Below are 27862 nucleotides of genomic sequence, written 5' to 3'. Positions count from 1 at the left end.
CAAAAACTTTTTCCTTAAGATAAGGAACAAGACAAGTATGGCCACTCTTGCCACTTTTACTTGATATAGTATTGGAAGTCCTAGAAATTAAGCTAGAAAAGAAATAAAAGGCATTCACATTGAAAAGGAAGAGGTAAAACTGTCACTGTTTGCAGATGACAGGATAATATATATAGAAAACACTAAAGATTTTACAAAAAAACTGTTAGAACTAAAAAATGAATTCAGAAAGTTACAGGATGCAAAATCAATATACAAAAACCTGTTGTGTTTTTATACACTAGCAACGAGCTATCAGAAATAGAAACTAGAAAACAATCCCCTTTACAATTGCATCAAAAAGAATAAAATACCTAGGAATAAATACAACTAATGAGTTGACGACACTTCTACACTGAAAACTATTAAACACTGATGAAAGAAATGGAGGCTGACACAGGTGAAGGTAAAGATATTTCTTCCTCATGGATTGGAACTATTAATATTCTTAAAATGCCCACATTACTCGAAGACATCCACAGATTCAATGCAATCCCTATCAAAACTCCAATGACATTTTTCACAGAAATAGAAGAAAATATCCTAAAATTTGTATGGAACCACAAAAGATACTGAATAGCTAAAGCAATTCCAAGAAAGAAGAGGAAAGCTGGAGACATCACATTCCAAACTATATTACAAAGCTATAATAATTAAAACAGTATGGTACTGACATACATACAGATCAATGTATGTGAATAGAGAGCCCATAAATAAACCTGTATCTATGTGGTCAATTAATTTATGACCAATGAGGCAAGAATATACAATAGGAAAAGGACAGTCTGTTTAATAAATGGTGATGGGAAAACTGGACCACTATCTTACACTATACACAAAAATTAACTCGAAATTAATTAAAGACTTAATGGAAGATCAGAAACCATAAGACTTCAAGAAGAAAACATCGGTGGTAATCTCCTCAATGTTGGTCTTTGTGATATCTTTTTTGATCTTACTTCAGAAGTAATGACAACAAAAGCAAAAATGAAAAAATGGGACTACAGAAAACTGAAAAAGCTTCTGTGTAGTGAAGGAAACCATCACCAAAATTAAGACAACCTACTGAAGTTCAGCCCTGGGCAAACATGGCACCTCCTGACCACTGCAGTCTAGGCTCTGAGCCATGGTGGGCCTATGATGGGCCACTGCAGGACTCCGAGGCCCTGAAAGAGGAGCTCACAGGCCAGAGGATAGCAGTTGGTGATTAGGTGATGAATCTTTCTCACTTCTGCCTGTCAGGGGACTCTGTACTTGCCCCTAACCCTAAAGCCTCTTGTCTGCATCCTCATTTTTGTGCCCTCCCATCCTTTTGGGACATTTGTGCTTCTTTCTTAAAAAACAAAAAAACAAAAAATAAAAAATAAAAGGCAACCTACTGAATGGATGAAAAACTTGGCAAATCATATATTTGATAAAATGTTTATATCTAAAATATATAAAGAACTCATATAACTCAATAACAACAAAATCAATCTGATTAATAAATGGACAGAAGATCTGAATAGAAATTTTTCCAAAGAAGACACACAGAGGGCCAATAGGTAAACTCAACATCATTAATCATCAAGGAAATGCAAATCAAAACCACAATGAGATATCGTCTCACAGCTGTTAGAGTGGCTATTATCAAAAAGATAAGAGATATCAAATGTTGATGAGAATGTGGAGAAAAGGGAATGCATCTGCACTGCCAGTGGGAATATAAACTGATGCAGCCACTGTGGAAAACAGTATAGATGCTCATCAAAAAATTAAAAATGGAACTATCATATGTTTAAGAAAGTCTACTTCTGGGTATTTATTTGAAGAAAATGAGAATACTGATTTGAAAGGATGTGTCCCCATGTTCATTGCAGCGTTATTTACAATAGCCAAGATTTGGAAAGAGCCTTAATGTCCTTTGATAGTTAAACAGATAAAGAAGATGTACGTACACACAGTCACACACACACACACACACACACACACACACACACACACTGGAATACTACTCAGCTATAAAAAGGAATGAAATCTTGCCAATTGCAATAGCATACCAAGAGCATTTTGCTAAATGAAAATAATGAGACAGAGGAAGAAAAATACTGTATGATGTTGCTTGTTTCTGGAATCTAAAAAACAAAACAAAATATAAACAAACAAAACAGAACAAAACTTATAGATACAAAGAACAGATGGGTAGTTGCCTGCTAGAGAAGGAAGGTTCAGGAGTGGGTTAAATAGATGAAGGGGATTGAGAGGTACAAACTTCCAGTTATAAAATAAATAAGTCATAAGAATGTAATGTACAGCATGGGGACTATAGTCAGTAATATTTAATTGCAAACTTGAAAGTTGCTAATAAAGTAAATTTTAAAGGTTCTCATTATAAGAAAAAATGTTGTAAATTTGTATGGTGACAGATGGTAAATAGACTTAATGTGGTGATAATTTTCCAGTGTATACAAATGTCAAATCATTGTGTTATACACCTGAAACGAATACAGTGTATTTCAATTATATTTCAATTTAAATATGCAAGTTGATAAATAGTATATCAGATCGCGAGTTGTGCTATTGAGAACAATAAAGGAGGATAGTGGGAAAAAGGAAGTGTGGAGGAAAAATGGAGGTTATTGTTTAAATAAAGAAGTCAGAGATCTCCCTGTAAAATGGAAACTATAGTTCTTGCCTTATAACAATGTTGTAAAATGTAGGATAAATTATTCAAATCTCCCTGTGCTGAGCATAGAGAAAACGTATTTACAGATGAGAAACAGATGTGGATTCATGATACTAGGTTTACTCACTTACTGCTTATTGACAGAGCTGAGATTTGTATTTGGGTTTTCTCACTGTAGAATCTGAGTTTCCCATTTCATCTTGCTGTTGTGCTATTTCCCATGGGTATTGATCACACTTGGACACACATTGAAGATAATATTTGTTTGCAAATAAATCTAAAATAAATGCTTATTTTTATTTTTCATGACAAAATACTGACAACACCAAATATTGGTAAGGATGTGGGAAAATATAGGTATGTCAAATGGTATAGCTATTCTGGAAAGCAATTTGGCAGGTTCTTAAAAAACTAAACATACCTGTTCCATACGACCCAGCAACCACACTCCTACGCATTTACACTAGAAAAATGGCAGCTTATTAGCAATAGTCAAAAGGGGGAATCTACTGAATTGTCCTACAGTCATTGAATGGTTTAACAAACTGTTGTATATCATACTATTGAATGCTACTAAGCAATAAAAAAGAAACCTATATTGATGTACACAACTTGGATGACTCTCAAGGCATTATGCTGACTTGAAAAAGCCAAACTCAAAAGGTCGCATACTGTATGATTCCATTGTTATGATATTTTTGAAATGACATTATTATAGAGAAGGAAGGCAGACTAAGTGGTTTCCAGGGATTAGGGGTGGTGGAGGTTGAAGGGATGGATGTGATTATAAAGGGAGATCTTTGTGGTAATAGAATAGTTCTGTATCTTGATTGCCATGGTGATTACAGAATCTATTAATTTAATAAAATGACATAGAACTATATACACAATTTATATCAAGGTCAATGACCTGATTTTGACATTTTACTATAGTTATGTAAGATGTACCTTTGGGTGAAATGGGTTAAGGGTATGTGGGACCTCTCTGTACTATCTTTGCAACTTCCTTTGAATGTATAATTATTTTAAATAAAAAGTTACAAGAAATTCATTTTATATTTTTCCTTCCTAGAAATTCTAGTTGACTATTTTCATGTCTGTGTTCACCCTATCCTTTTATTTTTATAAACATAAATATTTTCTATTCTGTGCCCAATAATTCTAGTATCTTAAGTTTTATGCATCTGTTTCTATTGCCTGTTAGTTTTTCTGGTTCTTACTCATGGTGCTTTATTTCTGATATATTTTGTGATTTTTAACTCTGAGATATTAATTTTACTTAGAACTTTAGCTTTGCTAATTCTTTAGTGCCTGGATTGAAATCAATGTCTTCCAGAACATATTTCTGTTTGCTTCTGCAGTCTGCTGGGAATGGTACCAAACCTGGACTATGTTAAATTTTATTTTCCACTTGAGGTTTTTTGGACTATATAAGAAGTATGAATCTAAACTGTAAATTCTAGGGAGAATTTTCACATGATCATGACTTCCCAGAGGATATTTCATGTTATTGTTCTCTATTACCAGGGTCAAGAAAAGCAAGTTTTCTGTCTCCTTCTGTGGTGGTGTTTGATTTTCCATTCACCCTTATTCTGTGGATGTGATAGGTGTGGTCTTTTGTAGCCCTATTTTTATGTGTGGCATGACTTACTGCAAACTCCACTTGGAATGATGCTGGTTCTGTCTTCCACACCTTGAGTTGTGAAAGGAATAAGCTCAAAATTTACAAGGTTTTGTCAAAAACCCAAGGTTGAAACCTGCTTTGGCACTCCCCTTTTAACCTGCCTATGTCTTCTGCTCCCAGTTTTGGTTTAACTTGTTTTAGATGGGGAGCTCCCTTAAATTCTCTACTTTTATTTGAGCACAACAACGATGATGCACTTTCTATTTTATACAGAATTTTAGTGTTTTGGTAGAGAGGGTAATTCATGCTATATACAGTCTGTCCTACAGCCCAAAATTTAAGTCGTACAAGTTTTCTTATATATGTTTTTAAACTTTCTGTTTTGTAATCTGTAGCCTTCCAGAAAATACATAAACCTCCCTACACACAAACACACACACACACACACACACACACACACACACACACCCATGAGTCACAAAGCAGTGCTTTTATTCTACTGTTTTGTTTTAAATACTAACTTCTCCTTGTTCAAATTTTGTGCCCCTAAAAACTTAAGCTAGATGATTTCATTTGAAGATGAAATGGATCTCCATGAGCAATGTGTAAAATATCACAGTGTCAATTCTAAAAAGATTTTCAAAGAGGTTGATATGAACATAAACAAATTTTATGACAGGCAAATCTGAATAGAAAAACCTTTGCTAGCTTTCAAACAGGCTCATAAAACAGAATTGTACAAGCAACAGAATACAGCAGCAAGGAATCTCTAGGTTCACCACACATAGGAAGGTAAATGAAAACCAAAGTGCCATTGTTTATATTTCTCTGGAAATATTCCACCTATGATTTCTCCAAGAGAATAAAATTTCTTAACAGGGGAATCCGTGAATTTGTTTGCTTCTCTGAATTATTATCTAGGATAAGCCTCTGGCCTGCAGTAAGTACTGAGGTCAGATTTAATTGAAGGTGAAATAAATTCCCATTAAGCCCTTCAAAAGGGGAGAAAACAGCTTCTTCTTTTTTTTTCCATAATATTTTATTGTCAAATTGTTTTCCATACAACACCCAGTGCTCTTCCCCTTAAGTGCCCTCCACCACCACCACCACCTCTTTTCCCCCCTCCCCCTTCCCCCTCAACCCTCAGTTCATTCTCAGCATTCAATAGTCTCTCAAGTTTTGCATCCCTCTCTCTCCCCAACTCTCTCTCCCTCCTCCGCTCCCCCTGGTTCTCCACTAGGTCTCTCTTGTTTTCCTGCTAGACCTATGAGTGCAAACATATGGTATCTGTCCTTCTCCACCTGACTTATTTTGCTCAGCATGACACCCTCAAGGTCCATCCACTTTCCTACAAATGGCCATATGTCATTCCCTCTCATTGCCATATAGTACTCCATCGTGTATATATACCACATCTTCTTGATCCACTCATCAGGTGATGGACATTTAGGCTCCTTCCATGTTTTGGCTATTGTTGACATTGCTGCTATGAACATTGGGGTACATGTGCTCCTATGCATCAGCATTTCTGTCTCTCTTGGGTAAATCCCCAGCTTCTTCTTAAGTAGCTCAAGTCTTGGCTTCTGTAGATCTTTCTTCTTTTAAAAGAGTTTAATAAAAACATTAATCAATGTTTTAATAAAAACATTAATCAATGTTTTTATTAAACTCGCCTCTGCTTCTTGTAGAAAAAGAGGAGTCTATCCATGTTTTAAAATGCAACAGGTTGGGCTACCTCTCCTTTTCCTTCCCCTGGCCTCAGATACATGGCTCTTTATTGCTGTCTGTGAGGAGTTTGATTTATTAATGCTTAATATTCTCTTCTTACTGAGGTTTGGAAGGTCCTGGAAAGCTTGCTAAGGTTTATTTGATTGGAAAATACATATTACATTACACAGGCATTTCAATTACTTCACTTCTAGTCACAAAACTGCTCTTCTTCTGAATCCCCTCTTTCTCCTCACACAAGCCTCTGATAGCATATATCAGAAGGCACTTTCTGGTGTTTGTACATCCCATCTTCCCCTGACAAAATGACCATTTGTTTGATAAAATATGATAACAAAAAATAATAAATAGTATTACATGAAGCAGAAAGGGAAGGCATGCATAAACTTTGAAAGAATAGGCAAATGGTGGTGGATATGTTATTTAAAACTACAGACAACTGAAAAAATTTTATTGAAGTGTAGTTGAGATACAATATTATGTTAGTTTCAGGTATCCAACATGGTGATGCAGTATTTATACACATGATGAAGTGATCACCACAGTAAGTCTAGTTACCATGTAACCTACACAACATTATTACAATATCATTGACTATATTCTCTATGATGTAATTTACACTATGTGACATATATTTTACAATTGGAAATTTGAACCTCTTAATCTCCTTCACCTATTTCACTTATCCTCAGACTTCCAATCAACTTTCATTGGAATGAAAGACTAAACTGAGAGATACCAAAAAAAGAATACATATTTGGCAACCTGGAAATAAATCAGAAAACAAATATTTAAATACATAAGACATGAATTAAGGCTAGATGATATGATAATAATAATAATAATAATAGATAATGATAATAAAATAACTAACATGTCTGAATATTTTACAGGCTTTGCTACATATAATTTATTCAAGTGCCCCCCAAGTTAATGTGTTTATGAAAGAGTTACTTAGAAAACCTAGAATAAGACACACATGAAAGAAGTAAAGAATTGGGAAAGATAATAAGTAATGTTAGAAAATTATTGTGAAGGGAAATTTTTCCCTCTATCAAAATCACATCTCTTATCAAATGATATCAGGTTAAAATATCCTCTAAAGGCCCTCTGTCACCAGCAGGATTAAGTTCACAGCCCTTCATGAGGCAGATAAAGGTATACAATTGCTTTTCACCTTACCATTTTTAGTCTTCTATCAAATCATTCCTCTCATCTTAAGAACTTAAAATCGAGCCATACAATTGCTCTACCAGTTGATCTCAGAATAGGTCATACTTTTTCTGTTTTCCTTGTTGCTGTTTTTTTTTTTAATTGTAAAAGGACTATAGCCTTGTGAAAATTTATATCGTATAGAAGAAACTATAATTCAAAAGTATAAATTTCAGCTTTTATCCAACATCCCCACCCAATCTAGTTATCCAGAAATAATAATTTCTGGCTATTACCAGCTTGTTAGATGATTTTTGCAGGTATTTTCTATGCATATGAAATACATGTGATAAATAAAAAGTGCTATAATAACCCTAACCCTATGTTATATATACTATAATACATAATATAAAATGCAACACGCATCTCACATATAATATACATTTCATATAAAGAAATATGTACTATATGATATATATAACATATATATCCTACAAATAAGACAAGGCCTTTCTACTACTACCCTGAACTGATCTCATTGCAATGCTATATTTAAAAGAATAAATTTAACCTCCTAAAACATTGAACTCTAATGTGTGATTTTACTGAAACCTCTTAAATAGAGAATGGGAAGTAAGAAATAACAGTCCAGTCAACACACACACAAACAACAAAATTTCCAAAAATTATTGTTTAAACAGTTCTCCCTCAAGTCACCACGATGTCTCTCTCTTGCAAACTATAGCCCATCTATTTCTTTCTTCCCCAGGTAGCATCACACTCTGCTTAATGTGCATCAGATGAGAGTCTCTATGCTAATCTAAGTTAGTGTTTCCTCCTATTATCTCCGAGTAGCACTACAAAGACTCAGAACCTGAGAAATACAAATAAAAATTCTCCTTAGAAAGGGGGAAATATTGTGGGAGAGGGGCAGAGGTGGATTATATATTTACATTTTCATGTGTTTGTGTATCAAAGTATAAATATGTGTGTACATGAGTATGTGTATATATACATACATATATATCATAATTAAAACTATTCTATATTCTGTAATGTGATGCTTGATGTTTTGCTTAACAGTCTTTCCAAGTTAGTACAGATAGATCAGACTCATTTTCTGAAAGTATTACATATTTGATATATTCCCAAAAGTAGAGGAACAATAGCTCTTTAACTTTTCTTTTATTGGTGGACATTTAGGTTGTTTTCTCTTTTATTTTCTTTTTTCTTTTTTACAGTTATAAACAATGCTATTTTATCGCACATGTATTTTGGTTCTCTCTTCTTTTGGACAACTGTCAAGCTTGTCCCCCTCCTACTTCCCTATGGGAAAGGCTCTGTAATACGAGGCTGAAAAATATTTCTGTTGTATGAATTTCCATTGAAGTTCCGAAACTGAGGAAAACAGACATTAAACATCCCCCATTCTAACATCAGGGCCAAGATACTTCCAGAATTTCTCTCAGGATTTAATAAGAGGTAGACCCTCATCCCCATGACCCCAACAAACCCCTAAAGAAAGCTTAGCAATCTGAAGAAAGCTAACTAAAGAAAGATGTTCTGTAAAGGAGGCAATTTGTAAGACTTTAGTGAATTGTCGACCTTGTGAGGTATATTCAGGAATTTTATATGTCTTGTGCTCTGGCTTGTTTTCAACTACATATCTAATACTTTTCATCTGGATGTATTTTTCTGCAGATGGCTTTTCTACCTTAGCACAAAAGCATGCTGACATATTGAGGACACAGCCCTCAACCAATGACCATCTGGCACTTGTGTATTAAGTACCTTAACTCCTTTGCATCTCATGTAGAACTTTGAGGCTGATGCTTTATATCAGCTCCCGAGTTTCCCCAGCCCCAGTTGCCCATTGATGTAGCCTTCTTAATTACATATTCTATATTGGGTTCCTTTCTTTCTTGGTGTCACTTCTCTTCTCCCCTGCCATTGTTTCCTGGAATCACCTTCCAAATAAACTACTTGCACCTGAATTCTTATCTCAGAGTTTTCTTTGAGAGGTCTCTACTTTAAGACATTGGAGTTGTCAGGAAAAAAAATAAACAAAGAGTGATTGGCAGCTCTCTCCCAATTGGATGCTTACTGAGCTGAAAAACTCATAGGCCTATAATACCACAGACTATTGCTGTGGATATTTCTTTTCATTTAAGTAGCCTCCATGCCCAATATGAAGCTAATTCAGGGCTTGAATTCATGACTCTGAGATCATGACCTGAGGTGAGTTCAAGAGTCAGGTACTTAACCAACTGAGCCACCCAGGCACCCATGTGGATACTTCTTAGGAGAGTTTGATATTGGTCCCATAGAATTTTAGGGCATATATTATCAAAAAGATTGTAGTTTGTGTCTTACTAGGTCACTTCCAAAAGCAAGACACTGGCTAGAGTAATCTATGATGCTTGGCAGAAAAGAACAAAGCTAACACAGAAAAAAGGAATGGACCATGGATTCCACCATTCTTGCTAAGGGACCATGGATCAGGCCTAAAGTGGAGAAAGTGAGGAAGTTTGATTTGGACATTATATTACAGTTCTGATTTATACTAGCTTAGATTTGAATATACCTTTTAGGTTTCTAGAGCAATTTATAGTTATTGGAAATGTTAAAATTGAAAGGGACTGGAAAACTTAAAATTGGCTTGACCTGTCAAAAAGAGGTAGAAAATGAGATCTTGGACAAATGCTTTAATTTTGTGGATAGGAAAAATAAAGTCATTTTCTATTTGTATCCTCTTGAGCTCAGAGTGTATAATAAACTAGTTACATACATCTCCTATGTCATTTTCTCCCACCACTTGCTAGCCAGGTGATCTCGGGAAAATTTTTCACTTCTCTACACTTTAATCTATCTGCACTAATTATTTATTTATTTACATTTTTTAAAACTATTTATTTATTTTGAGAGAGAGAAAGATAGACAGACAGACAGACAGAGAATCCCAAACACGCTCTGCGCTGACAGATGTGGGGCTTGATCCCACAAACTGTGAAATCATGACCAGAGTTGAAATCAAGAGTCAGACGCTTAATCAACTGAGCCACCCAGGTACCCCAATTTATTTACATTTTTAATGGAAGTATCGTTGACACAATACAATATTAATTTCAAGTGCACAACATAAGGATTCAACAATTACATAAATTGCAGTATGCTCACCACAGTAAATAAGTCGCCATCTGTCACCACACAAAGTTACTGCAATACTATTGATTATATTTCATATTTGTATTTTTCATTTTTGTGACTTATTTATTTTATAACTGGATGTTTGTATCTTTTTTAGCCTTATCCTAAACTGATATAATCAATTTCTTGCTTTGTAAAATCTACCTTCATAGTAGCTCTCAAATCCACTGCTCTTCCATCATGATTACTGACCTTAAGCTAATTTTTGGAATTATTAGTCACCCAGGTATTTGTAATACCCTCTTCCTTGCTATTCATCCAACCACCGAATTCCTTCTCTTCCAAACAATTCTATAGACTAATGTCCACATTAGTTTTCCAAAGAATTCCTTTGAGATTGGCTTCCCTTGCTCAAAAAAATATCTCCTTCCCTACCAGAGTGAAGTTCAGATACTTAATCTTAGTTTTAGAAGTCCTGCATAATTTTATCATATCTTACATTTCTGTTTCTTTTATTACTATCATGTGTATATTCTTTCTACCTGGCTAAAATGTACTACTCAGTGTTTCTGGAAAACACCCCACACTTTATTCTCTTCACTTTTTGATTATGCTGTTCCTACATTCTGGAATACACACTCTCTCTCGCTCTCTTGCTCTCTCACCCTGTCAGGAACTAGCTATCCTTTTACATTTATATTAGAGGTCACCTGTTTGTTGCCTTAGGTATTCTTGTGGGACAGATCTGGGGATGGATTCTCTACCTTTTGTGGGACATAGTTTCTCATAGACCATTACTTAGGAAAACCTTGCTTTTAAAACAAAGAATGAATGTAAAGGTGGACATTTTAGGTCTAGGAAACTATTAGAAAATATTTTGAATTAGGTAGGAATTTGATCACATATCAGAGAATCCTCGTGTGGATAGCAAACTATATGTACAGATGTCAAGTATATTGTTCACAGCTGGTCTTAATTACTAAATAAGCCCTGTTGTTTATAATTTGATACATTTAACCATCATATAAATATTGACTGGTTTAGTTGTCTTTGTTAGTTGATCTTAACATAAGAGTGCATGGTTTATGTTAAAAACAATATATTTTCACTCATTGGAAAAAAATAGTCACCTGCTTTAAGGTAGTTTCTCTGACCCCTGAAAGTATATGTGATATTTTTATCTTTTGAATTGCCTTCGTGAGTACCTCTTCCATGGCTACATGTTGCGTTTACTATTAGATTATGATTATTAAGCACTTTTTTCTCCTTCTACTAGAATGTAAGTTTGTTTAGAGCAAGAATATCTAAATCATTCGTGTATTCCTTATTGTGTCCAATCAATGCTTTGAAGCCTCAACTTTAATGCCTGCCATATATACCCTAAATTGTGGTAGTAACTAAGCAAGTAAGGTAAATTTGTGTTTGACTAAATTCTATCTTAAGGATTGAGAAGCACTTCAAACTCTTTAAGGAAGAAAGTAGACCATATGTAAACCAATACTTGTATTGGAATCTGTTGAGACTTCATCCCCAGTTACACTTACTTGGTATACTGTGGGGCCTGGGCATCATTTTTTTCAAAGACCATCTCTCCCACCCACTCATGTCAAATTCTTACATGCAGCCATATAAGATGTGATAAAGAGAAAGATATCTCACCTTTTAATTAAAGAACAATAAGCAAATACATAAACTCTGTCTACTGTTATATTATTTCCTAGAGTTAATAATTTACCTACTTTAAGCAACTTTTCTCCTTGGCTGCTAAAAACCTGTGTTTGTATCTAGGAAGTATTATTCTCTTGAACCAGTCTTTCTTTTTCACTAGAGAGCTTAGTTTCATTGTTTGCTTTTAGATAATTTATGGAGAAGTATATACAAACACATTCAAGAGAGACTGATCAATGTTCTTTTGTGCTATTGATATGTATCATCTTTGGCTTTGACATTGGCTTCCACTTCATTGACACTTCTTCAGTGCCTTGCTTTCTTTTGGCACTCACATTTTAGTACCCTTTGCCATTATATAATACATTTTGGGAACATTATTGTTTGTAAAAATTTCCCGGATCTCTCACTATTACAAATTCAATTGAATGAGACCCCTGTTTTGCTAAGCTTCAGCCTGACCTGAGCTATGGTGTCTTTCCTGTTTAGTTGCTTCTCTGAAATGTGTCCTGGCCTGATCTGCATATTTTCCTAATTATTGTTATCTCTCTTCCATTCTTTATCCTTAGCCTTTCCAAGCTTCTCAGAGTGATTAACTGATGCTTCTCAACTTAATAATCACCCCATCCTGTGATTTTTTAGCAAATCCTAGTTATGCAAATTGTGTCAATCATACCAGAAAGTGGAGAAGGGGAGGGATTCATAGCAGTGACAGAGCTTAGACTAAAGCTATCTAGTAAACCAAACCTGAAAGAGAAAATAGGTCTAGGCTTCCACATTGTTTCTTATGGATCCTGGTCCTCAAAGGAGCCTAGAATGTGATTATCTCAGGACAAACTCATGTGTAGCTCACAGTGACCTATGTGGGCTTAACTCTAAAACACACTAGGGCTTTAGTCATCGAAAGTTGAGGAAAGAGTAGGACCAAGGCTAAACCAAATGGCTGACATGTAAAGGCGGTCTCCAGTAGGGACTGACAATCTAAATTTTGAGAGAGTAGTCATTACCACTAAGTTTAACACAACTTTTTATATTGTGTCAGGTCTTCCTTGTTGCTCTACCACCTATAGCCTTCATGTCCTCTCTATCATGCATTTCCTTCCAGGTCCTGACTTTTGTCTATTTCTTGCTTCTCCTCATCTAGTAGGCCATAATTGAAATAGCCTGTTGTAAAGAACAACAGGGAGAAATAAGAGAATTTCAAAATTTTCCTCAATTTGGGATGTTCACATCTAACTCAGCAAAAGCAGGGTGTTTTGCTCTCCAGCTAAATGGAATACCTTCTTCCTAGAAATTCCTCTCTTCTTTGACATTTCCATAGTAGCTCCACAGCATGGAAATGTGCCCTGTCTGACTGATGGATCACACAGAAAAGTTCTAGTAGAATTTAGCTCTTGGGCTCAGAAAAGTCATTGTTATGCAATTTCTTTTTGAGAGGTTCATTTCAAATCAGGTACATTATTAGAGGATGAAAAGATATTAGGTGGAATACCCAAGCATATTTGCCAAACTTAGTAATCACACTGAAACTCAAATTTTTTTGCATCAGAAGATTGCTCTTTAATATGATTGTGTATGTACGTGTAATGTAAAAACCTTATTTGCAAATGAACCATTTAACAGAGCATTACCATTAAGCAGTGTTACATATCTTGCTTAGGTATTTCAACATGTAACTCCACATAATCAGTTTGGAAAACTCTAATAAATCTAAATATGCATCTACCCTATGACTCACCAATTCCACTTTTCAGCATACCTAAGAAAACTGAGTGCATATGTTCATGAAAAGACATATATAAGAATATTCATAAGACCTCTGTTCATAATTATCAAAGTTAGAAACAAGCCAAATGCTTGTGAATAGAAGAATGGATAAATGGTAGTATATTCATACAATAAAAACAACAAGCTACTAGTACACATAACAATAAGGATGAACCCCATGTATATTATGTTGAGTGAGAGAAACCCGGAACTAAAGAGTACATATGTATGATTTTATTTATATCAAATTCAAGATGAGGCAAACTACTTGATGAAGGTAGGAGACCAAATACTGTTTACCTGGGGGTGGATGTGTATGGGAATGTAGACTGGGAAAAAGAAGGAGGGAACTTTGGAGGGTACTAGAAATATTCTATGTCTTGATCTGAGTGATAGTTACAGGAAGAGGAGAAGGAAGGTTGCAGGAGAAGGGGGAATGTGTACTTACACCATCAAAATTACCTGCTGCATACTTAAGAAAGATTAGTGCATTTTACATAGTTTATTCTGTGTTTATTATATCTCAAAGAAAATTAACTCCAACATGCACTATCATAAAAACATCAAAGCAATTTTCCTTAAGTCATTTACATTCAAACGGCTAAAGCCAGATGTATTTCAATGTTCAACACATGTGCATGGCTAAAATAATCAGCCTTTGGCAGACTTGATTGGTTGGCATATCAAAATGGCTGGTGATTATACAGTTATTCTTTTGTTCAAGTAGTTCAAAGGCTTTATAAACTGATGTGAGTGTAATGAACATGGTAAGTCATTCATAGGAACACTTATCTTGCATCCAAGGAGAGTTGGTTTTATGAACAAAATAATTTAAAGACAAAATCTAAATACAGGCTCCTATTTTTTATTTGTCTTATTATTCTATATAGCAGAAGTGCAAAGATTATCATAGGTCTTAAGGAAATCTTGGGAGGCAGTATAATCTGGTGATTCACAGACTCCTCTATTTCCTAGAAGCATGACCTTGGGCCACTGCCTTCACTTGGAAATAATAGTTAGCAGGATTAAATAAGTTAATATCTTTATAAGTCTAAAATTGTTCCTGATCCATAGTATATGCTAATGTTAGCTAATTTATCACATAAAGGAAGTCAGTTGGCAAATATAGATAAAATACGGCCATCATGCTGTTTCCTTTCCAATACAGAAGTCTCTCAACCTCAGTAACTTTCCTTTATAAATAAGGATGCATTTTTCCAAAAGAGCAATATTATCTTGTATCAAAATTCCTTTCAAAATGGAAACTATGGGTAAAATAAAATTAGGATACACATGTATTATTTCAGGCTGAGAAATGGACAGAGCAACTCTAGTTGATCTACAGACCTATGAGTAGGAGGAGTAATGCTTATTGCTATATACCACTGAATTTTGGAGTGGTTTGTTATATAGCATTATGTGTCAATAGCAAAATAATACACTAGGTAGCTAGTCCTCTAAGAGTAGAGGTGGTCAAACCATGGCCAGTGAGGCAATTCTGGCCTATGGCTTATTTTTTTAGATTCATGAGCTAGGAATGATTTTTATATTTTTAAATGTTGTTTAAATTTACAAAAATACTTAGAATATGCAACAAAGATCTATTAGGGCCTGAAAAGCCTAAAATTTTTAGTGTCTGGCCATTTATAGAAAAAAATTGCTAATCCCTGGTCTACAATAAAAGGTAAGGAAAAGACAAAGTCTCACCATAGCCAAGGCAAAGGAAAAGATATTTTTATGCCCACTACAACTCTGCTTGGACGGGTGTCCACATATGGCCTTTATATGTTGAAAAGACCACAGCACTTTTGGGATACTGTGTATGTAGAGGAACAAGAGATTGTAGGAGGTGAATGCCTTCAAGCTTTCGTTTCTGTAGCCCATTGACATAAATAACTACTTACCTTGAGAGGTAGTACTGTTTAAATGGATAACTGGGGAAAAGACTGACAAAAATGTTATAAACTGGAAATAATTTCTGCAGGTCCAATAGCAATTTACAGCCTGTCTCTTTTCATGACATTTAGTTAAGAACAATTCCTAAGGTCTTCCTGGCTCTTTTCCTCTTGCTGAACTATGTATACATTTGGTATTCCTTGACTTATATTGGTAGTACTATCTCTCACTGAACAGTGAACTCCTAGGAAACCATGATGAAAAAATTTTGGGGTTTTTTTGGTTTTTGGTTTGTTTTTTTGTTTTTGTTTTTTGTTTTTTTGTCAGCTTAGGTAGGCACTGTTGAATGAGCAGGTAATGGCAGTGGGAAATGAGGCAGAGACATTTAATAATCAGAATCACATTAACAGAGCAACACAACAGCTGACAATGAAAAGTAGCCACTGCTGATATCCAGATAACCATGTTAGGTGGCAAAAATAGTTCTGTTTTCACCACTATTCTCTTGATGGAGAAAGATTCTGGAAGAACGTGACCATCATTAATTCACAGTACTTATACAATATAGACTGACATTGTTTTTGCATACAAAAATTTGTATTCTAAGCAAACTTAGGTACTTTCTCCTACCAAGATATTATTACATACAGTTATACAAGTGAGAGTTGCAACACTAGGTAGTTTATTAAGAATCGAACTCATCTTGATTGTGTTTTATAACATATTTTGTTTACATGTGATTTAAAAAGAGCCTGAAATCAAATTTCTAATTGGGAAAGAGATTCAGCATTGCTTGTATACACACACACACACACACACACACACACACAAACACACACATGTTGTGTCCAAATATATCTATTTACAGAAAAGCCAGAGAACAGAGTTTTTCTGGACCATAAATATAGTTGTCTGCCTAGAAAGTGTCTCATTACTGTTATTTTATATCTCATTCTAGCCTTTGCTGATATACTGATGTTGACAAGAGAGCATTCGAGCCTTAAATTTGTTCTGAACTTTTAAAAAAATCTGGAGCTATGCACTTGCTATTTGGAATTGCACTGTATTTATTTTTAAGAACAGAGAGAAACTGCAAAACAGATACTGATCTGAATACAATATATATTTTGAAAAACAGAAGACTGTGAGTATAATAATCTTAGAGTACAAGTGTATATTTTGTCAGGTTGAGGCTGATGGCATTTATGAAAAGTTTTGAATCTTGTTCTAGATTTGCCTCTGCAGCTCTTATTTACATCAGTTAAGTCAGCTCACACTTATTTTCTTCTTAGATATAACTTTGGCCTTTGTGAGGTGATATGAATGATACTGAGAAAGGGTACATTCACCAAAAATACCTAATCAAGTGGGTACTTGAAATGGACATAGTCTTTGGGAGAAAGGAAGAAGCCTTTTTGGAGGAATAAAGACAACCTAGAGATAAAACTTCTTTAGTTTCTCAATTTTGTGATAAATTTCAGGAGTAATAGGGAGTGGATATAAAAACTTGCCTTTATACTTACTCCTTGGAGAAAAAGGCATTGTTTGTGAGATGGCTTGACTTCTGGGAAAAAAAGTGCCTTAGGTCAAGAGGAAGATCCTCAGTACTGGAGCACCTTTGACATCAGGATGGAGAGATTTTTGTCCTGAGAGTAGAGGAAAAAGCCTTCCCCAAATGTAAGGAAGTGGGCTTGGTAAGCTCCAAGTGGCCATTTTGGCTCTGCAACATTTGAATGAATTCAGTCGAGTATATATTGAAGCTGATTTAAAACTGGTATTTCAGTGACTGTGTGATTATATGTTCATAATAAAATGTTCAATATATACTCGACTGAATTCTAGGCATTTTGTGTTTTAAATCAGCTTCCCATCTCCAATCTCCATGCAATTTGATGTCATCCCATCTCATCTTATAATATCCCATTTCTTTTCATTCCATTCAATTCCATTTCATTCCACCACTTTTTAAAAGTAACCGTTGAATATATGATCTGTACAAAGGATTTTTAGGTGCCCGGAGATTATAACAACCTCCAAGGAGCATAGAATCGTATTGGAGAGACCAGCTCATACATATTGAAAGAAAGGGTAAATAACACAAAACCACATGCCACTAAATGACCAATTGTGTACACGCATTTATTATTTAAGAGAGGGGACATGTAGACTTAGTTGATCTGAGATGGCTTCAGGGAAAAGATGGGCTTGAACTCAGACTTAATGGATGAAGAGGTTTTGTGAAAATAGTAGGGAAGAAGGTGGGTTTTCTGGAGAAGGGAAGTAATGAGTAAGGAAATGTACAGTTGAAGAGGAATCATTTTGTCTCTCTCTTCACATGTCCACCTCAGCCTATAAAATTGTAACTCCTACTTTGCTGGGAGAATTGAAGAGAATGTTTCATTTCTCTTTTACTCCTCTCAAATGTTTTCTGTGGAAACAGAAATTAATTACCTGAGCAGTGGAATGGTTAGACAATGACATCCTTGAGTCTATGCTTTTTCTTTATAGGATTGTACTGGTGGATTAGAGATCACTGATGTTTTTCTCTTGGCCCATCTGTGCTTGCCAAGGTGTGAGGCCAGGTTCCCCTAAATGTGTACCTAAGTGCCTCCTGTGCTGGATTCAGTTCACCTTGTTTGAGTCCCAATGTTTGAGACCCTTGTTGTAAAGAAGAAGAAAGGCCATTCTGACTTCAGACATGAGCTACATTCTCCAAGACAGTGAAGGGAAGGGAAAATTCTTCTCAACTCTCAAGGTCTTTGGGCTGGACTCAATTAAATTTACATGAGGCAGATTAACAGGAGGAAAAAAAACCAGTTTTTTTAGATGGGCATGGAGGCCCAGGAATGAAATTGAGACCTAAAAAATGACAAGGCATTCAGTTTTTATAATTTTAGACATAATAAATCTGTGAGAAATTGATAGGACAAGGAAAACTTAACTTTTAAAAGCTTCAATTAGTAAGGATTTTGAGACATAATTTGGGCTGGGGTAGTAAATTATTAAAAAGTAATAAGGCTTGTATATATAGCTTTCTTGGATCTAAATTTCCCAAAACTGATGATAGTATGTCTCTTTACCTCCTGGTACAGGGGTGGTACTTTTCACATGGGAGATTTCTTTCCTGCTTTCAGAGTGATGGAGGAGGATCTGAGTCTCCTTATTGTATAGTTTTTCTCTTTTGTAACCTTTATTTAAAATAATCAATATATACCAGAGCACCTCGATGGCTTGGTTGAGCATCTGAGTCTTGTTTTCTGCTTGGGTCATAGTCTCATAGTTTGTGGGATCAAATCCCATATCAGGCTCTGTGCTGACTACGTGGAGCCAGGTTGGGATTCTCTTTCTTCCTCTCTCTCTCTCTCTCTCTCTGTCTGCTCCTCCCAAGCCTCCTCTCTCTCAAAAACAAAAACAAACAAACAAACAAACAAAAAAACAATAAATACACCAAAGTGGCACACTTTGGGGCAGCCTGCCCTTGCTTGCAATTTTCTCCTCCAAAACTTCCTTGAACGTTTTACACATTAAGAGTTGAGCTAGTAAAAAAATGAACTATTGGAACATCATCAAGATAAAAAGATTCTGCTCTGCAAAGAAAACAATTAACAAAACTAAAAGGCAACCGACAGAATGGGAGAAGATATTTGCAAATGACATATCAGATAAAGGATTAGTATCTGAAATCTATGAGGAGCTTGCCAAACTCAACACCCCCTCCCAAAAAATAATCCAGTAAAGAAATGGGCAGAAGGCATGAATAGACACTTTTCCCAAGAAGACATCCAGATGGCCAACAGACACATGAAAAGATGCTCCAAATCACTCATTATCAGGGAAATACAAATCAAAACCACATTGAAATACCACCTCACACCAGTCAGAGTAGCTAAAATTAACAACTCAGGAACCACCAGATGTTGGCATGTGGAGAAATGGGAACCCTCTTGCACTATTGATGGGAATGCGAACTGGTGCAACTACTCTGGCAGACAGTGTGGAAATTCCTCAAAAAATTAAAAATAGAACCACCCTATGACCCAGCAATAGCATTACTAGGAATTTGTCCAAAGGATACAGGATAACTGATTCATAGGGGCACTTAAACTCCAGTGTTTATAGCAGTGCTTTCAACAAAAGCCAAATCATGGAAATACCCCAAATGTCTGTCACTTGAGGAGTGGATAAAGATGTAGTTTATATATACAAAGGAATACTACCTGGCAGTGTGAAAGAATGAAATCCTGACATTTGCAACAATGTGATTGGAACTGGAGGGTATTATGCTAAGTGAAATAAGTCATTCAGAAAAAGACAGATATCATATGTTTTCACTCATATGTGGAACTTGAGAAACCTAACAGAAGACCATGGGGGAAGAGAAGGGGAAAAATAGTTTCAAACAGAGGGGGAGGCAAACCCATAAGAGATATTAAATACAGAGAACAAACTGAGAGTTGAAGGAAGGGGTGGGGGAAAGGGAAAAATGGGTGATGGACATTGAGGAGGACACTTGTTGGGATGAGCACTAGATGTTGTATGTAAGTGATGAATCATGGAAATCTACCCCCTAAAACCAAGAGCACACCATATATACTGTCTGCTATCTTGACAATAAATTATATTTTTTAAAAAAGAGTTGAACTAGTAGATTGTTCCATCTTGTTGAATAAGTCTCTTAGTTTTTATGGTAAGTCAATTAAGCTAAACTCATTTCAAAAGGTGATGTATATTTTCCAACCACAGTGGTATAAAACTAAAGATCAACAATAAAATAAAGCTGGAAAATCTACAATGTAAATTTTAAATATTTAATATGTAAATATTAAACCTAACAGGGGACCCTGGGAAGGGGCAAGGGAGGGGGAAGAGTTAGGGAGAGGGAGTGAGGCAAATCATGAGAGACTCTTGAATACTGAAAACAAACTGAGGGCTGAAGGGGGAAGGGGACATGGAGGAGGGCACTTGTGGGGAAGAGCACTGGGTGTTAAGTGGAAACCAACTTGACAATAAACTATATACAAAAAGGTGATGTTATAGGTATGTTCTTAAATTTAGACATATAGTTCAAGTAATTATGTATTAAATAAGAATTTCTATGAAAACATAAGAAAAATAATGGCTAATGACCGGCTGAAATTCTAAACCAGTTTTTGAGTTTTTAGGCCAGCCAGTAAAGATTTCTAGACATTATACTTAGAAGCATGTTTGGACAAAGTGAGGGCAGGCAGTAGCAATTTGACATATTTTCCTGGTTTGTAGTTCACATGTCTCTAATGATCGTAGAGTGGCCATCTGAGCAACAAGCATGAAGACTATCGAAACATGCTGTTGTGGTGATTTCTCTGACATTTACATCAAGATGTATATATTTAGCTTGCATGGCTTCAGGAAAAAGGGCAGTTTTAGTCACCAAATGATTTCAAGGAAAAAAGATAGGAAAAAATAAACAACAACAACACAGTACTTTCAAGTGTTGTAGCCTAGCATTTGAGGAATCTGGAAGAAATCAGTATTTAGTCCAGTTTATAATTAGCAGGGCTGGAATTAATATCTACATAAAAAGAGATAAAACAAATATTACAAATTTAAGAAGACTAAAGTCATAGCAAGTATATTTTCCAACCACAGTGGTATAAAACTAAAGATCAACAATAAAATAAAGCTGGAAAATCTACAATGTAAATTTTAAATATTTAATATGTAAATATTAAACAACACCCTACTGCACAAACAATGGTCCAGATAACAAATGTATGTCTCAAAACAAAAGAAAAAGAAAACACAATATTCCAAAACCTATGGGATGCAGCAAAAGCAGATGTTAGAGTGAAATTTATGCTATAAATACCTGTATTAAGGAAAAGAACTTCCAATAAACATTATACCACAAAGAACTAGAAATAGAAGAAACTTAGCTGAATTTAGCAGAGGAAGAAAATAACACTGAAAAATTAGAAATAAAGACACAAGAATAAACAATAACGTAACATTGAAAGTATTGACCAGTTTTTCCAAGAAAATAAACAAAATAGGCAATGCTTTAACTACATTACCTTAGAAAAAAATAGAGAAGACTCAAAAACCTAAATGAGAAATGATAGAGGAAAAAAATACAACAACCACAGAAATACATAGTGTGGTAACAGATTACTATACATAATTATAAACTAACAAATCAGATAACTTAGAAAAAAAAACAGATAATTCCTAAGAGTGCAAAAGTTACCAAGATTGAATCATGAATCTTGAAACCAAAAAGAAGAAATATTAAAGGGAACTTTTTGAGTGCAAAGATATACCAAAAGTGACAAAGACAAGAAAGGATCAGAGAAAATCTCCAGAAGCAATGATAAAACAAGTAACACAATTTGCAATAAACCTATATCTATCAATAATTACTTTGAATGTAAATGGAATAAATGCTCCAGTCAAAAGACATAGAGTGAGATAATGGATTAAAAAAAAAATCTCTATGTTGCCTAAGAGACTTGTTTAGACCCAAAGACACATGCGGATTGAAAGTGAGGAGGTGGAGAATTATTTATCATGCTAATGGATATCAAAAGAACGTTCCCTTTAATATTTCTTGCGGGACCATTTTAGTGGTCATGAACTCCTTTCGTTTTTGTCTGAGAAACCATTTCTCCTATTCTGAATGCTAGGCTTGCTGGAGAGAGTATACTTGGCTGCAGATTTTTCCAAATCAGCACTTTGAATGTATCGTGCCACTCCCTTCTGGTTTGCCAAATTTCTGCTGAGAAATCTCCAGCTAGCCTTAGGGGTTAACCTTGTAAGTTAAGGACTTCTTTTTTCTTGTTGCTTTTAAGATTTGTCCTTTATCACAATTTTTTGCAATTTAATTATAATATGTCTTGGTGATGCCCTGCTTTTGTTGATTTTGCTGGAATTTCTCTGTGCTACCTGGATCTAGATATCTGTTTCCCTTTTAAGATTAAGGAACTTCTAGCTTAGATCCTGACTGTGCAGCCGCCCCCAGCCTCAGCCAGGGAGTCCAGCCGCTTTCAGTGGAGGAGAAGCCCGGCTAGCCACAGCCTCAGCACCATCACAGCCACCACCATCCGCACCATTACCCACAGCAGCAGCAGCCGCAGCCACGTCACCACCACCATTATCATTTCTACAACCATCACCACCACCATCACCAGCAACCTCACCAGTACCTGCAGCATGGAGCCTAGGGCAGCCCCAAGGCTGAGCCTAAGGAACTGAAACGTGAGCAGAAACACTCCCTCCAGCAGCACCAGGAAACGCCTCCGAAGAAGAAAACAGGCTATGGTGAACTAAATAGTAATGCTGGAGAAAGAGAAATATCTTTAAAGATATTTAAAGATTTAGTTCTGATGACGCTACGAACACTATTTCCAGGGTCCTCAATGGCAACCAACAAATTGTAGACACTAATCTGAACGAGACTGAAAAGGCCAGCACCTTTGGGGAAGCAGGAATTAAAACCAGGAATTTCATTCAGAAGAACAGTATGGACAAAAAGAATGGGAAGTCTTATGAAAATAAATCTGGAGAGAACCACTCTATAGAGAAGACTGATACTGTAGCAATTCCAAATGGTGTTGTAACAAATAATTCTGGCTCTATTACTAATGGTTATATGGGCAAAGGAGCAGATAATGATGGTAGTGGATCTGAGAGCAGATATACCACTCCTAAAAAAAGGAAAGCTAGGCGCAATAGTGCCAAGGGATGTGAAAACCTTAATTTAGTACAGGACAAAATAATGCAACAAGAGACCAGTGTCCCAACCTTAAAAGAGGGACTTGAAACTTTCAAGCCTGACTACAGTGAACAAAAGGGAACTCACGTAGATGGTTCAAAGCCCATTTGGAAGTATGAAACTGGGCCTGGAGGAACAAATCGAGGAAAACCTGCTATGGGTGATATGCTGTGGAAAAGCTCTGATATTAAACCCGGTGTGAGCGGCAAAAAGTTTGATGACCCGCCCAAAGGAAAGCATGCTTCTGCTGTTACCTCCAAAGAGGACTCTTGGACCCTATTTAAACCACCCCTGGTTTTTCCAGTGGACAATAGCAGTGCTAAAATAGTTCCCAAAATAAGTTATGCAAGCAAAGTTAAGGAAAACCTCAACAAAGCTGTATAGAACTCTTCTGTGTCGCCATCTTCATCTTCATCCTCTTCATCATCTGCTGGGGAAACTCAGACCTAGGTCTTCAAGTCGGTTATCCCAGGTCCCTATGTCAGCGCTGAAATCTGTTACTTCGGCCAGCTTTTCTAATGGGCTGGTTTTAGCAGGGACTGATGCAAGTGTGTATTCTCCAGGGGGTCAGCCACTGTTAACTACTGCTGCTAATACTCTAGCACCCATCTCTTCTGGGACTGATTCAGTTCTCCAGGACCTGAGTCTGACTTCAGCAGCTGTTGAACAAATTAAATCTAGCGTTTTCATCTATCCTTCAAATAAGCAAGCTGTGCTGTTGAGCACAGCACAAGTGGATCTACCCTCTCAGACAGATCTGCAAAACCTGGGGGATATCTTCCAGAATCAGTGGGGTTTATCATTTATAAATGAGTCCAGTGCTGGCCTTGAGACTGTTATTGGGAGGTCATCAGATCATAAAGTGATGGAGGTGACATTTCAAGGGGAATATCCTGCCACTTTGGTTTCACAGGGTGCTGAAATAATCCCCTCAGGAACTGAGCATCCTGTGTTTCCCAAGGCTTATGAGCTGGAAAAACGGACTAGTCTTCAAGTTCTGGGTAGCATTCTAAAATCTGGGACTACTAATGAGAGTGGAGCCTTATCCTTGGAACCCAGTCATATAGGTGACCTGCAAAAAGCAGACACCAGTAGTCAAGGTGCTTTAGTGTTTCTCTCAAAGGACTACGAGATAGAACATCAAAATCCTCTGGCATCTCCTACGAACACTTTGTTAGGCTCTGCCAAAGAACAGAGATACCAGAGAGGCCTAGAAAGAAATGATAACTGGCATTCTTTTGATCTGAGGGCTGCTATTGTATATCACACTAAAGAAATGGAATCTGTTTGGAATTTGCAGAAACAAGATCCCCAAAGGATAATCACTTACAATGAAGCCATGGATAGTCCAGATCAATGAAGGACCAGACTGCCTATTTGTAACCTTTCTGCAGCATTAGAGCCACTGTTCATGGGGGGCACAAGGCTTTTATGCTCCTAGATCTTCAACGCAGCAGAGGAACCATAAGTAGAATCACAGGATAATATATACAAACACACACACACACACACACACACACACACACACACACACACACAGTTATTTTTTTAAAAAAGGGCAACTGAAAGTAATTAGACTTCTTAAGGAATCAAAATTTATTTCAAGAGACTACACATGGTTATTTAATATCTGGTACTGAATAATTTTTTCTTTCTTTTGTTAGTTTTTGTTTTTAAGGGTGAATGCAAGTTATTAATGAATACAGACTTACTAACAAGTGTGGTTCTAAACTTCCTGCTGTCATCAACTTGGGCAACAAATGACCCACTGGAAAGACAAATCCACTTAAAAGATCTCTGTATCTTGTTCTGTGACTAAAGTGATACACTAATCACGGGGAACCCAGAATGATTCAACATTTCCCCCACTCTTCCCTTGATCTTTTGGTTATACTTTGAGTCCTGCGGGAATGCTAGATAAATGCCTTGAAATTTGCAGGGGTGTATTTTTTTAAGCGAATATGATTTGCATGTCTTGACAGGAGTTAAGCAGCCTCTGTGGGGTGTTGGGGAAATTTTTCTTTCTTTCCTTTTACTTTTTGTGGGGTGAGGGTAGGGAGGGCATTGAAGTTCTATTAATTCTGGAATAGTTGGTGGTACATAGTCCACTTGGTGTTGGTTACATATTGGACTTTAACAAGTGAAGAATCCATGAGTGTCATTTAAAGAAAGGTTACAGAACAAACAATTGGCTTTAGATATTATGGGAAAATATTCATTTGCCCATATTTTAATGTAATTGTATAAGTGGGAGCAAAAATACTCTGCTTTTCAACTGTAGGTGCCCCAGACTTGCTCTCTGTCACTAATACTAAATGTGCTGTTTTCCTGGTTTTCACTGAACATCTAAAAAGAAACTTCTGTACCTTTCTGTAAATTCTCTTTTAATTTCTCAGAAATATCTAAAAGGGAAAGAAAAAATTCCATGAAAACTATAAAATTTTCATGTTTTTAGCCAGTGAGGAGGTGATAAACCCTGACTATAGAAGGTGTGTTTCCATGCAAACTATACTTCTGAGCTTATTAGTTTCTAATTATATCTTAATAAATATATTTTATTACTAGAGCAAAATAGGTTTTTTAAGGAAAATGTGAAATTCTGGAAATTTTCTTTTGGGCAGAGAAGACCATTATCCCTGTCTTACCATCACATTGCCATCCTCTTGCTCTGCAGCTTCTTTATAGCATGCTAATATAAATTTTGTGTGTGTGTGTGTGTGTGTGTGTGTGTGTGTGTGCAGAAACTAAGGGTCCAATTTAAGATTGGGTGATGTTAGTGGCATAAAAACAAGTTCTCTGGCCTGACATAGCATCACATCACACACACACACACACACACACACACACACACACACAGAAATTAGTATATCCGTGTATGTCAAATACAGGTTAAAAATAGCAGGGTGTTTATATAGAGAGGTGTAGTCTTCTAATAAAAGTAGACTGGATCCCCTGGGGTGTTTGGGGGAGAAGGTTTCCCTTTGCTTAAGAAGTGTCCAATTTTGAGTGACTGTAGTATGGATGAGTTTTCTTGTTTTGTTCATTATTTGAGACTTTTAACAAGTAGTTTGTGAAAGAAGCTTGTTGGACTCAATTTAGAGTAGAGAAAATATCTTTAGTTTGGATTTCTGTCCTGCTTAGATTTTAAAAGTATAAGCATAGATTGCCAATTCCACTTGATGTAAACAAAACTTTTTATAATTATATATATAATTCCAGATAGTTTCATTGCACCTGTAAACTGTATCACTTTTACTGATATTGTAATTTTCAAATGTATAATATGTTTACAGCTGTGCCATGCATTTAGTCTGCCTTGTTTCTATTTTGATTTTTGTTGAGTCTCCTGCCTGCTTGTCCAAAGCTAGGATGCTTCCGGCCCATGTACAATTGAAAGCAGAGGCATCCTTGAGCTTTAAAGCATTGAACGAACTGGAAGATGCAACATACCACATAATGAAGTGAAAGAAGTTTGTGTTTTTGTGTTTTTTTTAATAAAAATATTCAAAAAGTTAAAAAAGATATTAGGTTGATTAAAGGACAAAAAAAGATTAAGGAATTTTTATTTCTTTTTTTAATGCTATTATTTCTTGAAATAAATTTTGTACACCCTTTTCTCTCTCTTCTTCTGGGACTCCTACAATATAAATGTTACTGTGTTTGATGGAATCACTGAGTTCCCTAAGTCTATTCTGTTTTTACACAATGCTTCTTTCTCTCTTTTGTTCAGTTTCATTATTTTCCATTATCTTTCCTTGTACGTCACTGATTTGTTCCTCTGCTTCTTCCAGCCTGCTAGTCATTGCATTAAGCCTGTTTCCAATCTAGTTTATTGCATTCTTCATCTCAGATTTTTTTTAACTCTTTTATCTCTGTGGTAAGGGTCTCACTGATGTCTTCTTTATTCAAACCCCATGAGTATCCTTAGGATTGTTGCTTTAATTTCTCCACCAGGCATGTTACTTATATCTGTTTCACTTAGACCTCTGACTATGGTCTTATCTTGTCCTTTCATTTGGGATAAATTCCTCCATCTTTCCATTTTGTCTAAGTCTCTACCTTCTTCTCTGTGTTAGAAAAGCCAGTTATGTCTCCTGCTCCTGCAAGTAATGGCCTTATGAAGAGGTCAAGTAATACCCAGAGCCTCACTTCAGGAATTGTCTCCAGTATATGCAGCGTTTGCTCTACTGTTGTATTTTGGTTGCTCTATCCTTCAGTCCAGTGGTCTGCAGAGGCACTCCTTGCTTGCTGTGGGCAGTGATTGGTTCCTGGCCTGAATATGGCAAGTTTTAATTAAGTGTGCTCTGGTCTCATTCTGAAACGAGACCTGTTACCAACTTCACCAGAACCGAGGCCCTTAAGAACCCTGGTCAGGACGTACGTTGTGGACAGGGTTTTGTGCTGGTCTTCTTGGGAAGGGGCTCAC

The 27862-nt window shown here is 36.1% G+C and overlaps 1 pseudogene; it reads left to right on the top strand.

Annotated features, from left to right (window-relative positions):
- The first annotated feature begins 1127 nt into the window (after nt 1–1127).
- Nucleotides 1128–24796, top strand: LOC115283340 (annotated as a pseudogene).
- Nucleotides 24797–27862: the final 3066 nt, after the last annotated feature.

Source organism: Suricata suricatta, chromosome X (genome assembly GCF_006229205.1).
Source record: "Suricata suricatta isolate VVHF042 chromosome X, meerkat_22Aug2017_6uvM2_HiC, whole genome shotgun sequence".
In the NCBI taxonomy this organism is placed as follows: domain Eukaryota; kingdom Metazoa; phylum Chordata; class Mammalia; order Carnivora; family Herpestidae; genus Suricata; species Suricata suricatta.
Note: the sequence above shows the minus strand (reverse complement) of the source record. Positions and strands in the feature narration are given on the sequence as shown.